Source organism: Onychomys torridus, chromosome 13, assembly GCF_903995425.1.
Source record: "Onychomys torridus chromosome 13, mOncTor1.1, whole genome shotgun sequence".
In the NCBI taxonomy this organism is placed as follows: Eukaryota; Metazoa; Chordata; class Mammalia; order Rodentia; family Cricetidae; genus Onychomys; species Onychomys torridus.
Window position 1 is genome coordinate 65,253,347 of NC_050455.1, and position 19,710 is coordinate 65,273,056.

General features: G+C 42.6%; 1 protein-coding gene across 1 annotated transcript in view; it reads left to right on the plus strand.

Annotated features, from left to right (window-relative positions):
* The window catches only part of Skor2 (SKI family transcriptional corepressor 2), a 45,302-nt gene extending 39,440 nt beyond the window's left edge, over positions 1 to 5,862 (plus strand). The window contains exon 9 of the mRNA XM_036205270.1: positions 5,214 to 5,862. The gene's annotated coding sequence lies outside the window, so the exon portion shown is untranslated. The remainder of the gene's footprint in view (positions 1 to 5,213) is intronic.
* The last annotated feature ends 13,848 nt before the right edge of the window (positions 5,863 to 19,710 follow it).

Genomic DNA, 19,710 nt, shown 5'->3' on the forward strand with positions numbered 1-19,710 from the left:
GGTGCTTGGGTTACAGATATGTGCGGCTAGACCCAGCTTTTCTGTGGGTCCCGAGAACATCTTAGGTCCTTGTGCTTTCTCAGCGAGCACTTTTCCCACTGAGCCATCTCCCAAGCCTTAAGGTAGCATTCCCTCCTGCTCCTGGGCAAGAGGTGCATGTTATCATTCCCTCCAGATGACACTGAGATTTCCCTCCCCCCAACACTTGTCTTCAGCTCTGTTGGGGGCGGGGCTTACAGAGCAGGCTCATGGTCCTTTCTGTCATCCATGCCTCTCTTTTGCATATTGTGTGCCTACTATGACTGTCTGTCAGAGGTATATTTCAGTCTTTGTTTCTATAATGATAATGTGACATATCATCTTCTCCCAAAACCCCGTGAAACACTCATATGCTGTCTCTTTGTTTTGTGCACGGGGAAATGAAGTTCAGAGAAAGGACGCATGACATCTTGTGTCTGGGTTGCAAAGCTATGAAGACGTGCCAAGGCACCCTACCTTAGAGACAGTGTTTGTCTACTCCAGCCTGGACATCTTGTTCTCGGTGGAGAAGAAAGTAAAAATATTGAAAGTCAAAAGTATTCTGTTTCCAGGGCTGGAGAGATGGCTCAGTGGTTACGAGCACTGGCTGCTCTTCCAGAGGACCTGGGTTCAATTCCCAGCACCCACATGCAGCTCAGAGCCATCTGTTAACTCTAGTTCCAGTGATCCAATACTCTCTTCTGACTTCCATGGTCAGAAGACACACAACTGGTATATAGACATGTAGGCAAACACCCACACACATAAAATAAAAATATTTTTTTTAAAGTATGGCAGAAAAAAAAAAGTATTCTGTTTCCATCTCCATAAACCTAAACTCAAATGTGAATGTGAGTTTGGCTCTCAACTGAAATATTTGTACTAAGTCTGATGTTGACTGGACAATACCCCCCCCCCCGGAATTATAGTAGAGCAGGTTGGTACTAGTAAAGTGAATGGGAATTTTTATGTCATTCAGATTCCATGAATCTTAAGTCAGAATATCAAGGTGATCAAGACAAGAATAACCCAAATGAATTGTGATAAATTCTGAAAATGCCAACTAATTGTCTTTCAAATCACAGAGAAATTACTAGCATGAGTGTTTAAAAAGAACCTTGGGTAACTCACATTCAGCAAAGCCCACAAATTATGAAGTCGTGTAAGTGGTGACATCTGCAATCAAAACTGAGTCCGTGTATACAAGATAAATCGGCTTTCAGGTTTCCAGCACTTGGTGCCAGCCTTGCCTGGGTCGCAGCCTTTCTCCCACTTCCCGCCCCCAGTGTGAGTTCATTCTGTCTATTTGAGCACCTCATGTCAAAGTCGTCATATTGAATGCTTGACTCCGTGTTTGTGAGACTCATCCATTAGAGGGTGGCTTGATTTATCTGCAGGAACTTCAATGAGTTCTTTAATTCCTCCCACTTCCCCATCTCATCTTCCCCGCTCGCTCACAAATCCCATCTTGCACCTACATAGTGAAGACTCATTGCCCTGAAATCTCTGACAATGGCATAGCATATGGCTAGGTGGAAAAGGAGATTGATTTATGGTTAGTAACTAATGCTTCCTCCATGCTGATTTCGTTTCCATCCTTGCAGACAACAGGGATTTCTCTAAGTAGACCCTGGTGCTTTTGGAAGATTAGCGGTTACTTAACTGCTTAGCTCACCCAGCCATGCAGAGAATCATGACCATGTTGTTAGAGGCAGTCTCTGCCTTTCAGCGTGTGGAGTCTGCAAGGAGTTACCCCAAGAGAAATTATAAGATAAAAATCATTACAGCAAGGGAGAGAGACGGGTTCTGTCTTGCTGAGTGACCACAGGTTTCCAAATTAGGGACTGATGCATTACCATCTTATGCAAGAGTGACCCTTAAGGTAGTGTTCATGCCCACCCAGTGGATTCCAATATGAATATTAAGGGGAGGAAGCTTTTCAAAACCGCAGGCAATCCATTTAATAAGCTGAGCAAGTACTGCCACATATCACAGCTCCACACATCTTCTTTGGCCCTCTGTTAGAACATAAGAAATTCCATGGTGTGTCAAATTAAAGTAGCTACCCAGGCCAGCATACTAACTGTAATTCCACCCGAAGAGCCAAGTTCCTCTTATTAACATCAACCTCACAATTAAGGCACATGTGATGAGCACTCTTAACTCGCCCTTAATATATTCATTATCTGTGGATTTATTTAAAGTCTTTCTTCAACCTAGGCACAGTCCCCTTTGGGGCAATGAATTCTATTTGTTTAGCAACCAGCTGTGTAAAGGGTAGTTTGGTTTATTTATCTCTAAACCATCTACTAAAACAAGCCCCATTAGATTAGACATTGTTCTGCTTGGCTAGTCTGTTGTATTGTGAGCTCAGGAGAGCAATGGGAAGGAGTTGAGAAACATGTCCAAGAGTTATGTGTGGATACTCACCTGGGCCCTTCTAAACAGTTACTTTATTTTGTTTTAATTATTTTACTTGTGTGTGTGTGTGTGTGTGTGTGTGTGTGTGTGTGTGTGTGTGACGTATGTGTAGGAGTTCACAGAGGTCAAAAGTGTCATCCTGGAACAGATGGTTGTGAGCCTCCTCATGAATGCTGGGAGCTGAATCCGGTCCTCTGCAAGAGCAGTAAGTGCTCTTAGCCATCTCTCCAGCCTTTGACCCATTTTTAACTCTGGAGTCACTTCTGATGTTGTTCCTTGTCTGCAGTTATTGCTCGGAACAGCTCCTGCAAGATACCACAGGGTCACCAGCATGCAGTCTCTACCCCAAATAGACAGTGTTACGATATCAACATTGATTTAATTATTACTTTATGTTCATTTTCTTTTAATTACCTTCAAAATTTTGCAAATACCATTTGTGTGACCTGCGGAAACACCCGTGTCTTTACCAGGAAATAATAAAATTATTTTACCTAAGAGGGAAGTGAATCACAGGATGACTCATTTACAGTGACACACTATTTTCCAAGCTGTAGATGACAATATCTATCATTACTTTAGCAGTAACTGTGCCAGATCTGGGACTAAATGCTTCGCTCTTTTACCTTTGTGGTATACAACTCTGTAAGGTAGATCACATTTCAGCCCCCATTTCATAGATTCTAACACTGAGGCTTAGGGAGGTCCTAGAGCTGCCAGCTGATAACGCCAGCATTCAACCTTGGTCTGTTTGCCACTTATGTACTTTCCTGCCTTCCTCAGATCCTAGGGCTGATGGAGAGCAGACAGGATTCTAAATATGACACAGTAGCCATTGTTACCTGGAGTAATCCCATTCAAACGTCTTTGCCTTTGCTCTTTTCCGTAAAAGGGCAAGTTCTCTTCCTGTTCTGTAGCCCTGAGGATTGCTCTTACATCCCAGGCTTCTGCTATCTTCTCTCTCTTCCTTAAAGGGCTGCTTTTGCTTGTTTTTTTTTAAATTTTATATTACATTATTTTATTTTGAATTATATGAGAGGTGCGCATGAGGACAGGTGCCTACAGAGTCCAGAGGAAAGTGTTCCCCTGGAGCTAGAGTCACAGGCATGTGTAATCAGCCAAATGTGGCTGCTGGGAACTGAACCCTGGTCCTCCACCAGAGCATTGCACATTCTTTACTACTAAGCCACCTCTCCAGCCCCAGAAGCTACAGACCCACAGATGATGGCCCCCTGGTTTTGCCTATGTTTGCATTATTTCTATCACTAGCTGCTGCTTTGAACATTTCTAGAAAGTTTGAAAACGTGATTTCTGCTCCCGTGTTAAGAATATCTACCTCTTCTTAAATTACTAGTATTTCCACTTCACTTGTGGAAAAGCAAACAAACAAAAAGCAGCCTAAGAACAATGAGAAAAACATTGCAAAAGGATCTGGAGAGGACATAGCCGAACACTCTGCCTTCCCTATTTATGACCAAAGATGAAGAGGCGGAGATGGCTCTAGTCAGACCCTAGCGGACAAGAACCTCAACCGGGAACAGCAATGCTCCCCCACTGTCCTCAGCGCCGTATGTCAATTGTCCTATGCAAGTCAACCCCCTGAGATGCAGACTACTGCTCTGCCGTCCCTCATCTGATGAGCAGAGACATGGGCACGATATCTGCAGTGTGGCCTGAGACCCTGAACTTGATCTGTGCTTCTCTGATCTGTGACCTGAAGCTGTGGCCTTCTTCATGTCTTTTCATCAGTTATGAATATGCCAATTGGATTTTGAATCACAAAACCTTTAGGTGTGCTTCTATAGTTTCATTGACACCATAAGAACAAATGATGGATGGATGGATGGATGGATGGATGGATGGATGGATGGATGGATGGATGGATGGATGGATGGATGGATGGATGGATGGATGGATGGATGGATGGATGGATGGATGGATGGATGGATGGATGGATCGATGGATGGATGGATGGATGGATGGATGGATGGATGCATAAATGAATGAAATAGCATGACTTAGAGCATCCAACCAAAACCAGCAGGCCAGGGAACATGGACTGCATCTGCTCCTCCGTGGCAGACTGGCTTAATACTTGCCTAACAACAGGAAACTGGAGTTACTAAAGTGAGTCAAATACCTGTACTGTGAAGAAGGCCCAGCGAGGCAGCACACTCCAATTTAATGAACAGTTCTACTTTGTTTCAATGTCAGCAGAGACGCATAATCTAGCACAGCAGACAAATATATACAAACAAAGATACTAGCGTCCTTGCATTTTAGAAACAAAGTTTATTCAGGATCTGGGGAGATGGATTCACTGCCAAAGGTCTTGCTACACAAGCATGTTTGGAACCCTTTCAACCATGCAGCTGTGTGTTTCTGAAACCTCAGCACTGGTAGAGCAGAGACAGGTGTATCCCCAGAGCTTACTGGCCATCCAGCCTAGACAAATCAGGGGGCTCCAGGTTCAGTGAGAGACCCTGCCTCAAAAACTAGGCTGGGGAGTGATCTAGGAAGACATCAGCATTGACCTCTAGCTTCTACATACACATTGATGGGCATGCATGTGCACCTGCATGCATACACCCACAACAACCTATATACACGCATATAACACACACCTTATTTTAAATGTATTGAAACTGTAATAAAAATCTTCTCTATTACTTTAAGTGTTTTCATTATCTGATTGTGTTATGTTGAGGTTGTCATGTTCTCTCTCTCTCTCTCTCTCTCTCTCTCTCTCTCTCTCTCTCTCTCTCTTATCCCAGGTGACAGACTCACTTACTCTTGTTCTCTTGTAAGATACAGCCTACCACTGAGCACTTCGGACCTGCAGGAAAACTGCAAATTGAAAGGGCTTGGGAATCAAAATCAGGTTCAAGAGACGCCAAGGACAAGTGACCTCCCAGCAGCATGGACAGCCATGTAAAATAGACTGTGGCCATCATTCATTAGTAGGGGGGAGGGGGGAGCCAGCCAGAGCCGTCAATGCTTGTCACATCTTTTGGTGGAACCAAAGTTTGAATGTTTGTGTTTTTAAAGCCTAACTGAACCCGACAGGCTGGGTGGGGAATCCATGATGGCCCTGTGTGGTCTGCGGTGCCACGCAATTGTCCTTTGCTTTTACAGAAGTGATTTGTAGTGGAAAGAAAACGGAAAAGCAATCCCAGGAATGGGGACTTCTGTTTGGACAAACCTGGTTTTCATAGCAAGCTGGGACAGACACATGTGGCCCCTTCCTCACTGGTACTTTGCCTGCTGTATGAAGATTGTATTCCTCTGGAAATATTTTACAGTTTAATATTGAGTGTAATTAAGAATATAATCATGTTATCAAAAATGGTATTTAACTCTGTTGTAGTTTCTTTAACATTCATGTGGATAAAAAGTCTATAATAAAAAAAAACTATGAAGTAATAGATGTGTTCATGTAGTTAAATGCATACTTGCTTGGGGGCAGCTCATAGTAACTAATGCTTTTTAGAGTTATTTTGGCATAAAGTATTTGAATAAATTATTTTTGAAAACAGAATTCCTTCACAGATGGTTATTAAAGGTTAGACTCTGTCAGCATCTGGGAACCACTCCATGACCTCAGGATCCTTTTAAATTCCTGTCAGGTCTTTTATGAGACTTGGTGACAGAGTTAGTGCATAGCTTCCTCCTCACTGTGATGGCAAATCTGAATCCAGATAATAGTTTTATGCAGAAAGGAAAAAAGGTTTTAGATGTAATAAACAGAAGAGTGAAATTGTGACCCTTTGCAGCAATAATTTCTAATGTAGCTCTGGGTCTACCATGGATGACTTCCTGAAGTTGCCAAGGACCATCTTAACTGAAGATATTCCCCACTATTAGTATCCCTTGACAGACTTTAAAAGATACCTAAAAGGCATCATGGGGGGCTGGAGAGAGAACAGTTAAAAGCACTTGCTGCTCTAGCATAGGACCCAAGGTTAGTTCCCAGAACCCACGTCCATGGACTCACAACCACCTGTAATTCCAGATCCAGGGAGCTGGTGCTTATGCAGCATCTTCACATTCATTTGCACGCGTGCGCGCGCACATGCGCGCGCACACACACACACACACACACACACACACACACACACACCACAACAACAATAATAGTAAAGTGAATTTTTAAAAATGTGTAGTCATGATGTCTAACACTTTTAGACACCATCTCTATTATCATGAACTATCTGAGGAAGTGCCCTCAGTTTCCTCCTGAGATAGATAAATGTTCTTATCTTTGCCAAAACATTGTGTTAGCTTCCTGATGTTGTAACAAATATCTGAAATACATAAACTTATACAATAAAAAAAAAAAGTTGGGGCTGGAGAAATGTCCCAGAGGCTAAGAACACGTGGTCTTTTTGCAGAGGATCTGGATTTGGTTCTCAGCACCCACGTCATGTGGCTCACTACACTACAATTACAGTTCCAGGGCACATGGTGCCCTTTTCTGGCCTCTTTGGGTATTGCATGCACACAGTGCACATCTATTCAGGCATATACACATACACATTTTTTAAAAAATGTAAAGGATTGAGAAAAGGCTTGGTGGATAAAGCACTTTCCTTAGAAGTAATCAAGAACTGAATTTGGACCCCCCCCAGAACCCACATAAAACCTTAATGTGATAGCATGCATCTATCATCCTATTGCTCCTAAGTTGAGTGAGAGGCCAAGACAGCCATGGATGCTCATGGGCTAGCTAGCCTGGTGTATGCAGCATAGATGAGACCTCATCTCAAACAAGGTAGAAGGTGGGGACCAATGCTGCATATTTCCCTCCAACCTCCACACATGCACTCCATGACTACACTCACACATGTGAACATACACCACACACACACACACACACACACACACACACACACACACACACACACGAGTAAAAACAGAAGAATAAAAAACTTACTTTGCCTTATTGGTTTCAGTCAGCTGACCTTATTGCCTTTAGGCTGATAACAAGGCATCACACTGTGATAGAAATGTGTAGAGGCACCAGGATGCCAAGAGACAAAAACAGGGAAGCCCAGGATCTCCATATTCCACTTAAGGGTACACCCCTCATAACCTCACTTCCTCCCATGAGGCTCTACATCTAAGATCCAACCACAGCCAGTAGCACCTCAGACTAGTGACTGGAGAGAAAACCATAGCACACAAACCAAAAGAAGCCTACTCACCTGTACCTTTTTTCTTGGCTCATGAAGAATGAGAGGCCACATAGGAGACAATATATAAATAGTCCCTGCAGCCACCTGAGGAAATGGATGAAGATGCGCAATGAATACTGTTCCCTTTAAAGATGGGCCTGGACAGGGGGAGACACCTGTTTGAGAAACCAGCCTAAAATATCATTCTTTCATTTCCAATTGCAACTTCAAATGTCTCTGGTGTGGTGGCACAAATACCAGCAAATGGTTATGAAGTAAAATGGAAATTTGAATTGGATAACTTGATAACTATGTCCAAGTTCCAACCCTAGCATAGTTTTGAATTGATTTGATGAGCACACTTAGTGCAGAGACCAGTGGCCTCTGCAGCTGAGAACAGAAAGCTACACTGGTGTCTTCCCATTCTCCTAAATCCCAGGCTTCAGAGATGTTTCACTGCGCACCTCTCCCTGAGTGCTAAGGCTTTCCTGCCCACAGAGCCTTTTTTTTCTTTAATCTAAGTCTCTTTTCCCTTTAAGCACTAGAACCCAACAGTCCTCCATGCAAGCATAAAGAAACTCATCAGAACCCAATAGCATTCGTAGTAAAAGCATCAAGGAATCCAGCATGTGCTAAGGAAACATGGCATTTACCCCACGCAGCTTCTCATTAAGACAGAGAGCACCTCACCCCCACCCCTGCAGTAACATGTGGTGCTTTTAAGCTGGAACAAAAAGAATTTCTTGTTAAAACTGGATATGCCTGGGCTATCTGAGATGCCTAGTAGAAACTGACAGGACATCCATCAGCAGAGCTGTGGGGGACTAAAAATAAAGCCACTCTTTGGAAGGACAAATAAAAATTCTTGGCTCTCCAAAATGACACCAGAACAATGTCACATTCTTCTTGTTCACTGTCTTATCATGTCAAAATCCAAAGTCAGCCCAAATGCTGGCTAATGAAGAGGACAGGCGAGACACATAGTGTTCTCTATTTAATGCCCAATTAAATGATAAGATCAAATAATACTGAAGCAAAGCAAAGCTTTCAGCCCGCCCAACTCATAACGCATTTCCTGTTAGACACATCAGCCTGATGCTTCCAGTCCTCAGAGTACCCAAGTAATTGTTCTTGAGTTTGCTGCAGGCAAGGAGAGAGGGGCATCACATCCCAGTTTCCTTATATTGAGCAGTAAGTGTGGACAATAGAGGGAGAACTCTCTCCTAGCTACAGGGGACATGGTCAATCACAGAAGAGTTCTGTCCTTTAAGAAGTAAAGACAGCATTGATCAACAGTGTGGAGTGTTAGCATAATGGTTACTTTGTCATTGATACAGAGTCACCTGGAGAGTTACAGTGAGGGATTCTCTAGCTTGGGTTGGGCTGTAGGCATGTTTGTGAGGATTGTCTTGATTCTGTTCTTTGAAATGGGAACACCCAGCCCACTGTGGGCAGCACCATCCCCTAGGATTGAGTCCTGGGCTGTATAAAAGAGGAAATGATGAGCTGAGTGTAGGCATGCATGCATGCATTCTCTCTGCTCCTGACTGTTCATGTGATGTGACTAGCCACTTCAAGTTTCTTCTTGACTCTCCTGCCTGGAACTGTAAGCTAAATAAATCCTTTCTTCCTTAAGCTGATGTTTATCAGGGTGTTTATCACAGCAGCAGAAGCCAGGACAGTCAGAGAAAAGGAATTCTGTCATGTGGAATGGATATGGGACCATGTCATTTAGGGGGTCATCCAGCTGACTCCAAGGCCCAACGACAGCTCCTTTGTCCCTCTGTACAGCATGCCCTGGGTATGATCACCTCATCACATTTCCCATACCCACCCAAACCTTCTTCCCATTATACCTCTTTTGTGGGGAGAAGCGTTATTGTGGTTTGAATGTGAAATGTCCCCCATAAGCTCATGTGTTTGAACCCTTGGTGGCACTGTTTTGGAAGGTAGAGCCTTGCTGGAGCAACCACATCACTGGTGGGAGGCATTAGCAGGCTCAGAGGTTTTATAGCCTGGCTTCACTTCCCGCCTTCTGCTTCTTCTGCTTTCTCACTGTGCAGCCTCAGAGTCCACAATGGACTCTATCTCTGGAATGGAAGGCAAAATAAACTTTCTCCTCTAAGCTTTTCATCAGGGTATTCTATTGACAGAAAAGGCACTGATGGTGTGTGTGTGTGTGTGTGTGTGTGTGTGTGTGTGTGTGTGTGAGAGTGAGAGAGAGAGAGAGAGAGAGAGAGAGAGAGAGAAGGGGGCAGTGAAGGGCATATACACATGCCATAGTGCACATGTGGAGGCCAGAGAGACAACTCTAGAGTCAGTTCCCTCTATCTACCTTTACATGGGTTCTGAAGTTTGAACTCAGATCTTGAGGCTTGTAGGAGTGCTTTGCTCACTGAGCCATCTCATTGGACCTCTTCTCCTTGTCGTTTGAAGTCTGCAATGTGAATAAAGCCATAGCAACCATTTGGGGGCAACCTGGTGATTTTGAAGATGGAAACAGTATCCTAATAGGACACCAGAAGGCAACAGAGGCTTGAGTCCTTGGGAACTACTGAGTCACCATTCCAACCTTGGGCTTCCTATTTCCAGATTTCTTCTACATCAGAAAGAAAGCAGGAAAAAAGAGCTTTTATCCACTTCATATTAGATATTTCCCGCTAGTTTCATTTAAAAAAATATTGTGTAACCTTACCACATAGCTTTAAAAAGCCAGAAAATGAGTGTGCTAAGTTTTGGTCCATTCAAATGGGCACAGCCCTTCTGATGAGTGACCTTGAAATGGGTGTGCCTAGCTCAGAGTGATTGTCCATGCTGAAGTCCTTTCTGGAACTGTCTCTGGAGGGAATCAATGGCAATGCTTTGATTTTGCCTTGTACTTCTCTGAGTCCTTGTCCTGCTACATCATATCTCGTCTCCCCAAGATTTACTCTAACTGATTTCACTTTCACTCATCAAATGTGCATATCTCCAACTGCAAAGCTTTGCTGTTAATGTGGATTTTAAAATGAAAGCATTAAGGCTGGAAATGCAGCCATCAAAGGCAAAGTTCTAAATGCATTTACTGCTCCCTTATCAGCCACTCACTTACTCATGGGTCCTTTAAATCACAGAATAGTTATTTAAGCACATCTGTCCAGTGTTGCACTCGCTCCTGGGTCTCCACAGGTTTTGAGATCACCCAGAGTTAACTATGTGGGTGACTATTTTGAAGGATAAGATATTCAACCAGACATAGAAATTCTGGAGAGACATTTGAAAATCACAAATTGTCAAGTCATGACCTACATGTTTTCTGTGCTGAGCATTCTAATTTTGGAGGGAAGAGGCTCCAAAACTCTGGAAAATATTAATCTGAACATAATGTTTTAGCACTTATGATGTACCAGCCTTACAAATAAGCTGGGACATCAATTGTCTGAAAGTACTAGTTGCATTTAAAATTATCGAAGTAAAGTGCATTTCCAAACCCCAAGTTTTGTAGCTATGGAAAGGCTTACATATTTTAGGAGAAAACTGATGTTCATTTGAAAAATAAATTGAGTTTTAAAAGCAATGATGATAAAATGGACCTTTATTTCTGTGTGGTTACCCACATAAAAAGGGTGGGCCAGTCAGAAGGAGCCTGGAATGTGTCTTGGTCATTCCGTTTTCTAGGTGGTGTTTCTAGAAACGTTAACTGCTGAAAAATGAACTTATCAGAACTTCCAAGGGTTATAACTACCTTTCCTAATGACAGCACTCCATTGGCACAAGCATTCAAGGACCTGCATGTACAGGTGGTTTTGAAGATAGTTTACCCCAAATAAAATTATATTAGAACCCAAAAAGAAAGAAAGGAAGGAAGGAGAAAAGGAGGAAGGAGGGAGGGAGGGAATAAGGGACAGAGGGAGGGAGTGAAAGGGAGAGAAAGGAAGGAAGGAAGGAAGGAAGGAAGGAAGGAAGGAAGGAAGGAAGGAAGGAAGGGAGAGTGAGCAGGGAGGGAAGGAGGAAGAAAGAAAGAAGGTATTATTTATCTAACCACAGATATATTAGGTTTTCTCTTACCTCTAATTATAAACTCTTTGTTCTTTTTAGGGCCATGGCTCAGCCAGCAGTAGCACTTGCTTATGTGAAAATGTTCCAGATGATATTAACGCTGTTTGTATCATTTATGAACTCATTGTCCTTTGGTTCAGGTATTGGGTATAAAGGTTAGCTAGTTGCAGTCAACCCTAATCCAGTTATTTCCATGAGATGCTTTCTTGTCGGTTTCTTGGCCTCACTATAGCATGGAGCCAGTGTCTGTGATATTCTTGGAGTTTCTCATTGCCAGTTGGCAAGATGAGATAGGGAGTAAAGGAACTGTTCTTAACTGGCTTAGCCGTTAAGAACTCTGGCTGTGCTTCCAGAGTACCCAGGTTTTATTCCCAGCAGAAACAGTGGCTCATGACAGTAACTCCAGTTTCAGAGGATCTAACGCCCTCTTTTGGCCTGTGTGGGCACTGCATTTACTTGTTGCACAGACAACATATAGGCTAAACATCTCTTAAAACAATAGAGAACAGAGCTGGACCTGAATGTGGTCTGCCAGGTCAGAAAGTAGGCTAGGTCAGAAACTGAGATGGAAAGGTATGCTCTGCAATGTCTTCACAAGTTCAAAGTTGCAACCAAGTGCACAAGCAATTCCAACAAGGTCAGATGTAAGATGAATTGCTAAACAGTCTTATTAATAAAAACCCAGAGACAGATATTGGGGTGAACGCTGAAAGATCAGAGAAACAGAACAAGCCATAGCCAACCTCACCTCACCAACTCTTCAGCTAATCTTATTTCTTCAGACTGAAAGCCTCTGAGTCCTCACACAAAAGTGTCTCCGCTGAACTGCTGCTTAAAAGCCTCTAGTTCCTGGTCCTCATGCCTTAGATACTTTTCTGCTTCCTGCCATCACTTCCTGAGATTAAAGGCATACGTCACCATGCCTCTGTTCCCAGTGTGGCCTTGAACTCACAGAGATCCAGACAGATCTCTGCCTCCCTAGTGATAGGATTAAAGGTATGTGCCACCACTGTCTGACCTCTATGTCTAATCTAGTGGCTGGCTCTGTCCTCTGATCCCCAGGTAAGTTTTATTTGTTAGAGCACATATAAAATATCACCACAGTCAGAGCTCCACAGTACAAGCAAGTTCAAGAGCAGCTGATCGTCAATCATCATTCACCATAATGGATTCCTGCTGCTCATGTGGCTTTTTGTGGGCAGGTTCCAGCCTTTGGATAAAAAGAACACTGAGAAAAAAATAACATGGTATAAAGAGACAAACCTCTTATGGTAACTGGTTCTCCTAGACAGTAGGGTAGCAAGGGGAGTTTGGTAAATCAGGGCATAGCCCTGGGATGCCTAAATTTGAGCCAGGATCTGCCAGGCATGCCTGGGAGAGAGGAGCTAAGACTCTGTCTATAGCTTGGTCTGAGTTGATTTGGGCTCTGAAACAGAACTGCAGTCTCAAGGAGAACATCTAAGTGGACTGGTTTTCACTTGAGAAGGATTCTTGGAAAACACCTTTCTACCGATGGCCACCTTTTTCTACTCTAGGAAAAATACACATGTCATTTAGAAATAGTAGTTTCACATTCTCCACAACGAGTAATCATTCTCAACGCCCTTGACTCCACATGAAAGCAAGAACTTCCCTGCAAGCAGTGCGTGGAGTTCTCAAATGATAAGACTCATTGCTCTCATCCAACTTTTACATCATCTTTTAAGGACAGTAGCTTCCTGGATGATTGTTAAAGATGGTTTTCTTTATTATATTTTAGACCATTTAGCAAACTTTATTGATTTATACTTCCTTGTAATTAGTTGTAGTGATTTAAATAGCTTTTATGGCCCTCTAGAGATTGACGTTTTCAAAGACTCAACATTTCCCCCAAAGTGTGTACTTTAAAACATGGTTAAATACTGCTGGAGTTCAGCACCGACTATCATTGGTGAAACTGCAATTCTAAATGTTCTTGTCTTCTCAGCTCTGCCTAACTGAGGAGACCATCCAATTACTGGCAGCCATTCACAGTGTGTAATGGCAGTGAGCAGCAGTTGAGTTGTTACAGCAAGCTGAGCATTGTGCTGAATGCCTTGGTCTATTAATTTACGTGATCCTCTCAATAACCCTATGAAGTAGGGCTATGGAATTTGACCTCAAGGTTAAGATATTAAATTGCTAAGTAGCAAAGCAAGGATTTGAACCTAGAGCCAGTGAGACTTTGAAATCTCTGAGTTTTATCATCCAATGCCACTGCCCACTGCCAAGTGAGCCAAGCTGACACCTGTGATGATATTTTGTGTATGCTCTAACAAATAAAGCTTGCCTGAAGAGCAAAGGGCAGAGCCAGTTACTAGTTAGACATAGAGGCCAGGCAGTGGTGGCGCATGCCTTTAATCCCAGCACTCGGGAGGCAGAGCCAGGTGGATCTTTGTGAGTTCGAGGCCAGCCTGGTCTGCAGAGTGAGATCCAGGACAGGCACCAAAACTACACAGAGAAACCCTGTCTGGAAAAAAAATCCCACCATTCTAGCCAGGGAAGCAGATAAACAAACTGCAGATCTTTACCTCACACTAAGGTCCTCCAAATCCAATCCCCCAGTCTCATCCCCAGCTCTGCAACAGACTACCTGTTGTGGCTTCTCCTCACTCTCTGCTTCTATTCCCAGGGGAATAAGCAAATTTTTTTTTTGGAACACTCTGCTTTCCTCCCTCCTGTGGGCCCTTAAGTTCCCTCTTCTAGCCCATCCCCATCCCTGAGTGTCACGTGCCAGTACCCAGAAACACATTTTACCTGAAACCTTCAGTGGCCACACCTATCAGGATCACAGAAGAATATTCTACCAGGCAACACAGCCACCACACTCTCCTAAGAACCAGAGAAGGCAACAGAAACCAAGGAACTAAACACTCACCCAGCAAAGACAAGACCGGATATCAGCACCTAGAATTGCAGTCTTCCAAACCCAGATACCTAGACAATAGCATACAATCACAATCAATAATAGCCAGGATAATGCCTTTGTTAGAGTCCAGCAACCCTACCACAGCAGGCCCTGAGAATTGCAACGTAGCTGAAGCAGAAGACCTTGAATCAGCCTTTATGAAAATGATGGAAGTCCTTAAAGAAGAAATGAGTAACTCCCTTAAAGAAATCTATGAAAACATAAACTGTGGAAGGAAATGAATAAAACAGTTCAAGACCCAAAAGTGCAAAATAGAATCAACCAAGAAAACCCAAATCAAGGGAAATCTAGAAACAAAAAATTTAGGAACTGGAACAGAATGCAAGAGATGGAAGAGAGACTCTCAGACACTGAAAACAAGATAGAAGAAATGGATACCTCCCTTGGTCAAAGTGTTACAAGGTGCCCATCAGAGATAACCTCTCCAACACAGTTTATAGACAGTTAAAGTCTTTAGTCCAGCTGGCTGGGACTATAGTTGGGTATTTGGGACCCAAGTGTAGCCCCGAGTGTTTAGGGTAAAAGGCTTTAAAGGCATAAATCGTATCTTGTTATTTCACTCAGATGCTTCAGGGGGAGGTTTTGTGGAATTGAGCAGTTTAACAGAAGCTAAGATAAGTTAGCTGGGGCATCTTGACCTCAGGTTTCTAAAATACACTTGGGTAACTTTCCACAGGATTCTCCATCAAGGAGATCAAATTCTAGTTAACTTAAAATGGCCACAGCAAGAATACAAGATGGAGGAAACTCTGCACTGTATTGCCCTTTCACAAAAGAAAAATTTAAACTCCTGACACAAACTATGCAGGATATCAATGACGCTATGGAGGGGGAGGGAATCTAAGAATAGTAGGAATAGAGGAAGGAGAAGAAACCCAAGTCAAAGGCAAAGAAAATGTTTTCAACAAAATCATAGAAGAAAATTTTCCTAAAGAAAGAGATACCTATCAAGGTACAAGAAGCATACAGAACATCAAATAGACTGGACCAGAGAAGAAAGTCCTCTCACCACATAATAATCAAACTCTAAACAAACAAAATGAAGAAAGAATATTAAAAGCTCAAGGAAAAAGACCAAGTAGCATATAAAGGCAGACCTATTAGAATAACACATGACTTCTCAACAGAGACTCTAAAAGCCAGAAGGGCCTAAAGAGATGTTCTGCAAACTCCAAATGAAAAAGCTATATCACACACACACACACACACACACACACACACAAACACACACACGGCTCAGGGATCATTGCAGAAGATAAAAAAGAAAGATTCTAAGAACCCACATCTGCAGCAAAACCGTATTTGCAGGGCAAGACGGCCCTTACATGCATGAACTCAAACAACCGTGCCTGCATACACAGGCCTGCTCAAGAGCAAGCCCCCTCCAAGCATGGAGCAGGAAGGGGCCCTGTAAACAGAGGCGGAGTTTTCTGTCTCATATGCCCAATTATACCTAGCAGGTACTACCCAAATTACCACTCAGAGGCTTATATTAATTATAAATGCCTGGCTTATTACTAGCTAGCTCTTACATTTAAATTAACCCATATTTCTTATCTATGTTTTGCCATGTGGTTTATGGCTTGTTACATCATTTTCTACATGTCTTGCTTCCTCTGCTCAGACTCTGCCCTTCTTCATCTCCGTCCTCAGTTTGATTGTTCCACCTAACCTTATCTTGTCTTGCCATTGGCCAAAACTGCTTTATTATCAACCAATGAGAGCAACATACATTCACGGCATACAGAAGGACATCCCACAGCAGGGCCCATGAAGTTCCATCCCTGTGTGTTTCATGCACCACCTTGAACTGAAAGACTGTTACATGTATTTTAAAGCTTTCAGCTGATCCTGATGCCCAGCCCAGTCCTAACCCACCCTTTTCTTCCATGTCCCACTCATTGTAGCATGAATCTTAAAGAGTCATATTAATAAAAATCAAACCTGAGGCCAGTTATTGGGGTGAATGCTGGAAGATCAGAGAAGCAGAACAAACCACAACTTCCTCACCTTGCCAGTTCCTCAGCTGATCCTGTTTCCTCAGACTGGAAGCCTCTCAGTCTTCATCCAAATGAATCTCAGCTGAACTGTGCGGCTCAAAGCCTAAAAGCTTAACCAGCCAAATGTTTGTAGTTTCCGGTCTTCACGCCTTATATATCTTTCTCTTTCTACCATCATTCCCTGGGATTAAAGGCATGAGTCCAAGTTTGGCTGTATCCTTGAACAGAGGGATTTCTGCCTCTGGAATGCTAGGATTAAAGGCATGAGTGCCACCATTTTCTGGCCTCTGTACCCAGTGGCTGTCTTTTCCCTGACCCCAGATAAATTTATTAGGGTGCACAATATTTCGGGGAACACAATACCACCACAACTCATCTTAGCACTGACTGTCTGCATCTTTATTTTAGACTATAACTCATTTTTCTTAGTAGGCAGCCTCTCCCACCCCAGCAAAAGAAACACACCTGATTATTTGTGCTCACCCTACTGTACCTCTCCCGCCCCCTGCATAATGTAACATACTTCTTCAAAGGTCAATAAATTCCTTTTAATTATTGTTAGATTTATTTATTTTTATATGTGTGAGTATTTTGACTCTGTGTATGTCTGTGCACATGTGTGCCAGACACCCTCAAGGTCAAGAAACTGGAGTTACAGATGGTGTTGAGCTACCACACATGAGTGCTGGGAACCAAACCCAGATCCTCTGCAAGAATAACAAGTGCTCTTGGCCTCTGAACCATCTGTCTATCCCTAAAAGTTCAATAAATTCTTGATGAATGAAAAAGATGAACACATGAATGAATGGGTGAATAAATGATATTCATTTAAGTAGTTTCTTTAATTTTTTTCAATTATGATTTTATTTACTTCAAGTGGTACTTTTTGACATAAAATTAGTCAGCTCAACATAGGTACTTAGGATTAATACCATTTTAAAATAGGTATGGTGACTCATTTTTATTTCCTGAAGAAACTTTCCATCTTAAGAACCTATTTCCAGAAACCCTTTATAATTCACAAGCTTTCAGCTTGCAGATGGCTTCATTTGAGTCTTGTAGCAGAAATAGCTTATACGTGTCCACAAACATGAATGGAGCTCACTTGTGGCATTTTTCTATTTTGGTCCAATGCTGACCCAAATAGAAGCCATTTGGGTGAATTCTGCTGCTGTAAGCCCATTTAAACTCAGGGTTGCTCTTGTAAATAACAGGATTAAAAGCAAACATACCTCAGTCACCATTGATTCCCTTTGCAGACACAGATAAGAAAATAAATATATCTACTAAATATATTACCAGGACAAAAATATTTTAAAAAAATCCATTTTTGTCAAACTTCAAACTGAGTTTAAATTTTAATAAATTACAATTAATATTTCTCTCCATGGGCTATTTTTTAATGACTGCAGGAATAGAGATGCTGAGATTTAAAACCAGAAAATCAAACAGTTTATGGAAAGAGTCTTCTAAGATCTAACTTGGGGAAACAATTACCTCATTGCTCTCATAGTCAGTGAAAGGTTTTAGGCAGTGTAAATACAGTGACTGTTTCTTTAATCAGTCAGTGTTTTCATTTTTCTCCTATGATTTGGCTCAGACAGGACAATGGAAATATAAAAATGTGGAGAGTTCCATGGGACAGATGACCCAAACTCTCCCAACAAAGAACTTCTTTTCATTCTTTGGTTTCGTAAGTACTTAGGATGCTCTAGGAAGAATTCATTGAGAAAGAGGAAGCCCTTCCCAGGACACGCAAGCTTGTTTGGAGGGCAACCTCACAGAGCTACACGCAGAGGCGATGGGAGCTGAGACCAGGATTTCAGTTGATGAGAAGGTGGGAAGCAGTTAGAAATTAAGTCATGAGAGCATGGCTTCAGGCTTGGTGTGGAAGCAGTAGCGGACAACTAGTGAGGGAATGTTTGCTAACCACTTGTAACTAATTTTCTACAAGTGGAGAGAGAATGTTTGCTGTGTCATCCAGTGGTAGGAGGGCAAAGAGACAGGAATCTGCCCTTTTATAATGAACTGGCTTTTGAATTAACAGTATTAACCTATTCACAAGCAGAGCCCTCGTGACCTAATTGCTTCCTAAAGGCCCTGTATTCACCTTGGAAGGAAAGGAGATACACTAAAAAGACACACATGGCCCTCCCTTTGACTACCAGATGACTGAAACAGTGAAGCCTAAAGAATTAACATAAGGAAATGATAGAAGCATTGGTGCTAGCCTGAAGAGGAACTTGCCAGACAAAAAAAGATGTGACACCACTCTAAACAGTTTATCAGGCCATCTTGCAACATGGACCAGAGAGAGATAAGCAATGATAGGTCTGTGATGGGCAGGGCTACATCTTGAGTAGGACTGCTTAGTTATGCACAATTGTTGTCCTTTATTTAAGCTTAAACCCCATGTCAGTATCCCCAAATATGGGCTTGGGGGTCACTGGAGCCCCTCATTTGTTCCTTTTCTGGATGTCTCCCCACCAAGTAAGTTTCCTGGCTCTTTACTCTTGTGGTTTTAATGGGCATACAGGGGACAAGTAGCCAGGCCTAACTTGTTGGGGCTGCCAGGGCCTAGACTTTGACGGGAAAAGCTTGGGTTATAGTGCTGATGTCTTAGTTACTTTTCCACTTCAATGACAAAGCACTGTGACGAAGGCAACTTGTAGAAGAAAACACTTCATGGAGGCTGTTTCAGAGGGTGAGTCCATGGCTACCATGGCAGACTTAAGGTGTCCATTCTCAGGGCTCTGTGATTGCACGGGGAGTGGTTGGTGTAGGCAAGTCCTGCCTCTGGCCCTATTATTTCCTTTTGACAATGTCGAGGCATGAAAAGAAGGCAGGAGCGTGTACCGTCTTTGGAGGTCTCTGCTCAGAGCATGCGTATTATCACTTCCTCATTCTTAGCCAAAGTAAATCACAGCTGAAACCTCAAGTTAAAGATCAGGCAATTCTAAGTCAAAGGCGTTGATACAAGGAAAAGTTAAAACAGAGAGAATATAAAAGGCTCAGTAAGGTAATCTCTAATGTATGTAAGGACCAAGTTCTGGAACTTACTCTAAAGGCAAGTTTGAACCCCATAATTTTATTTCTCTCCAGAAAGCCTTCA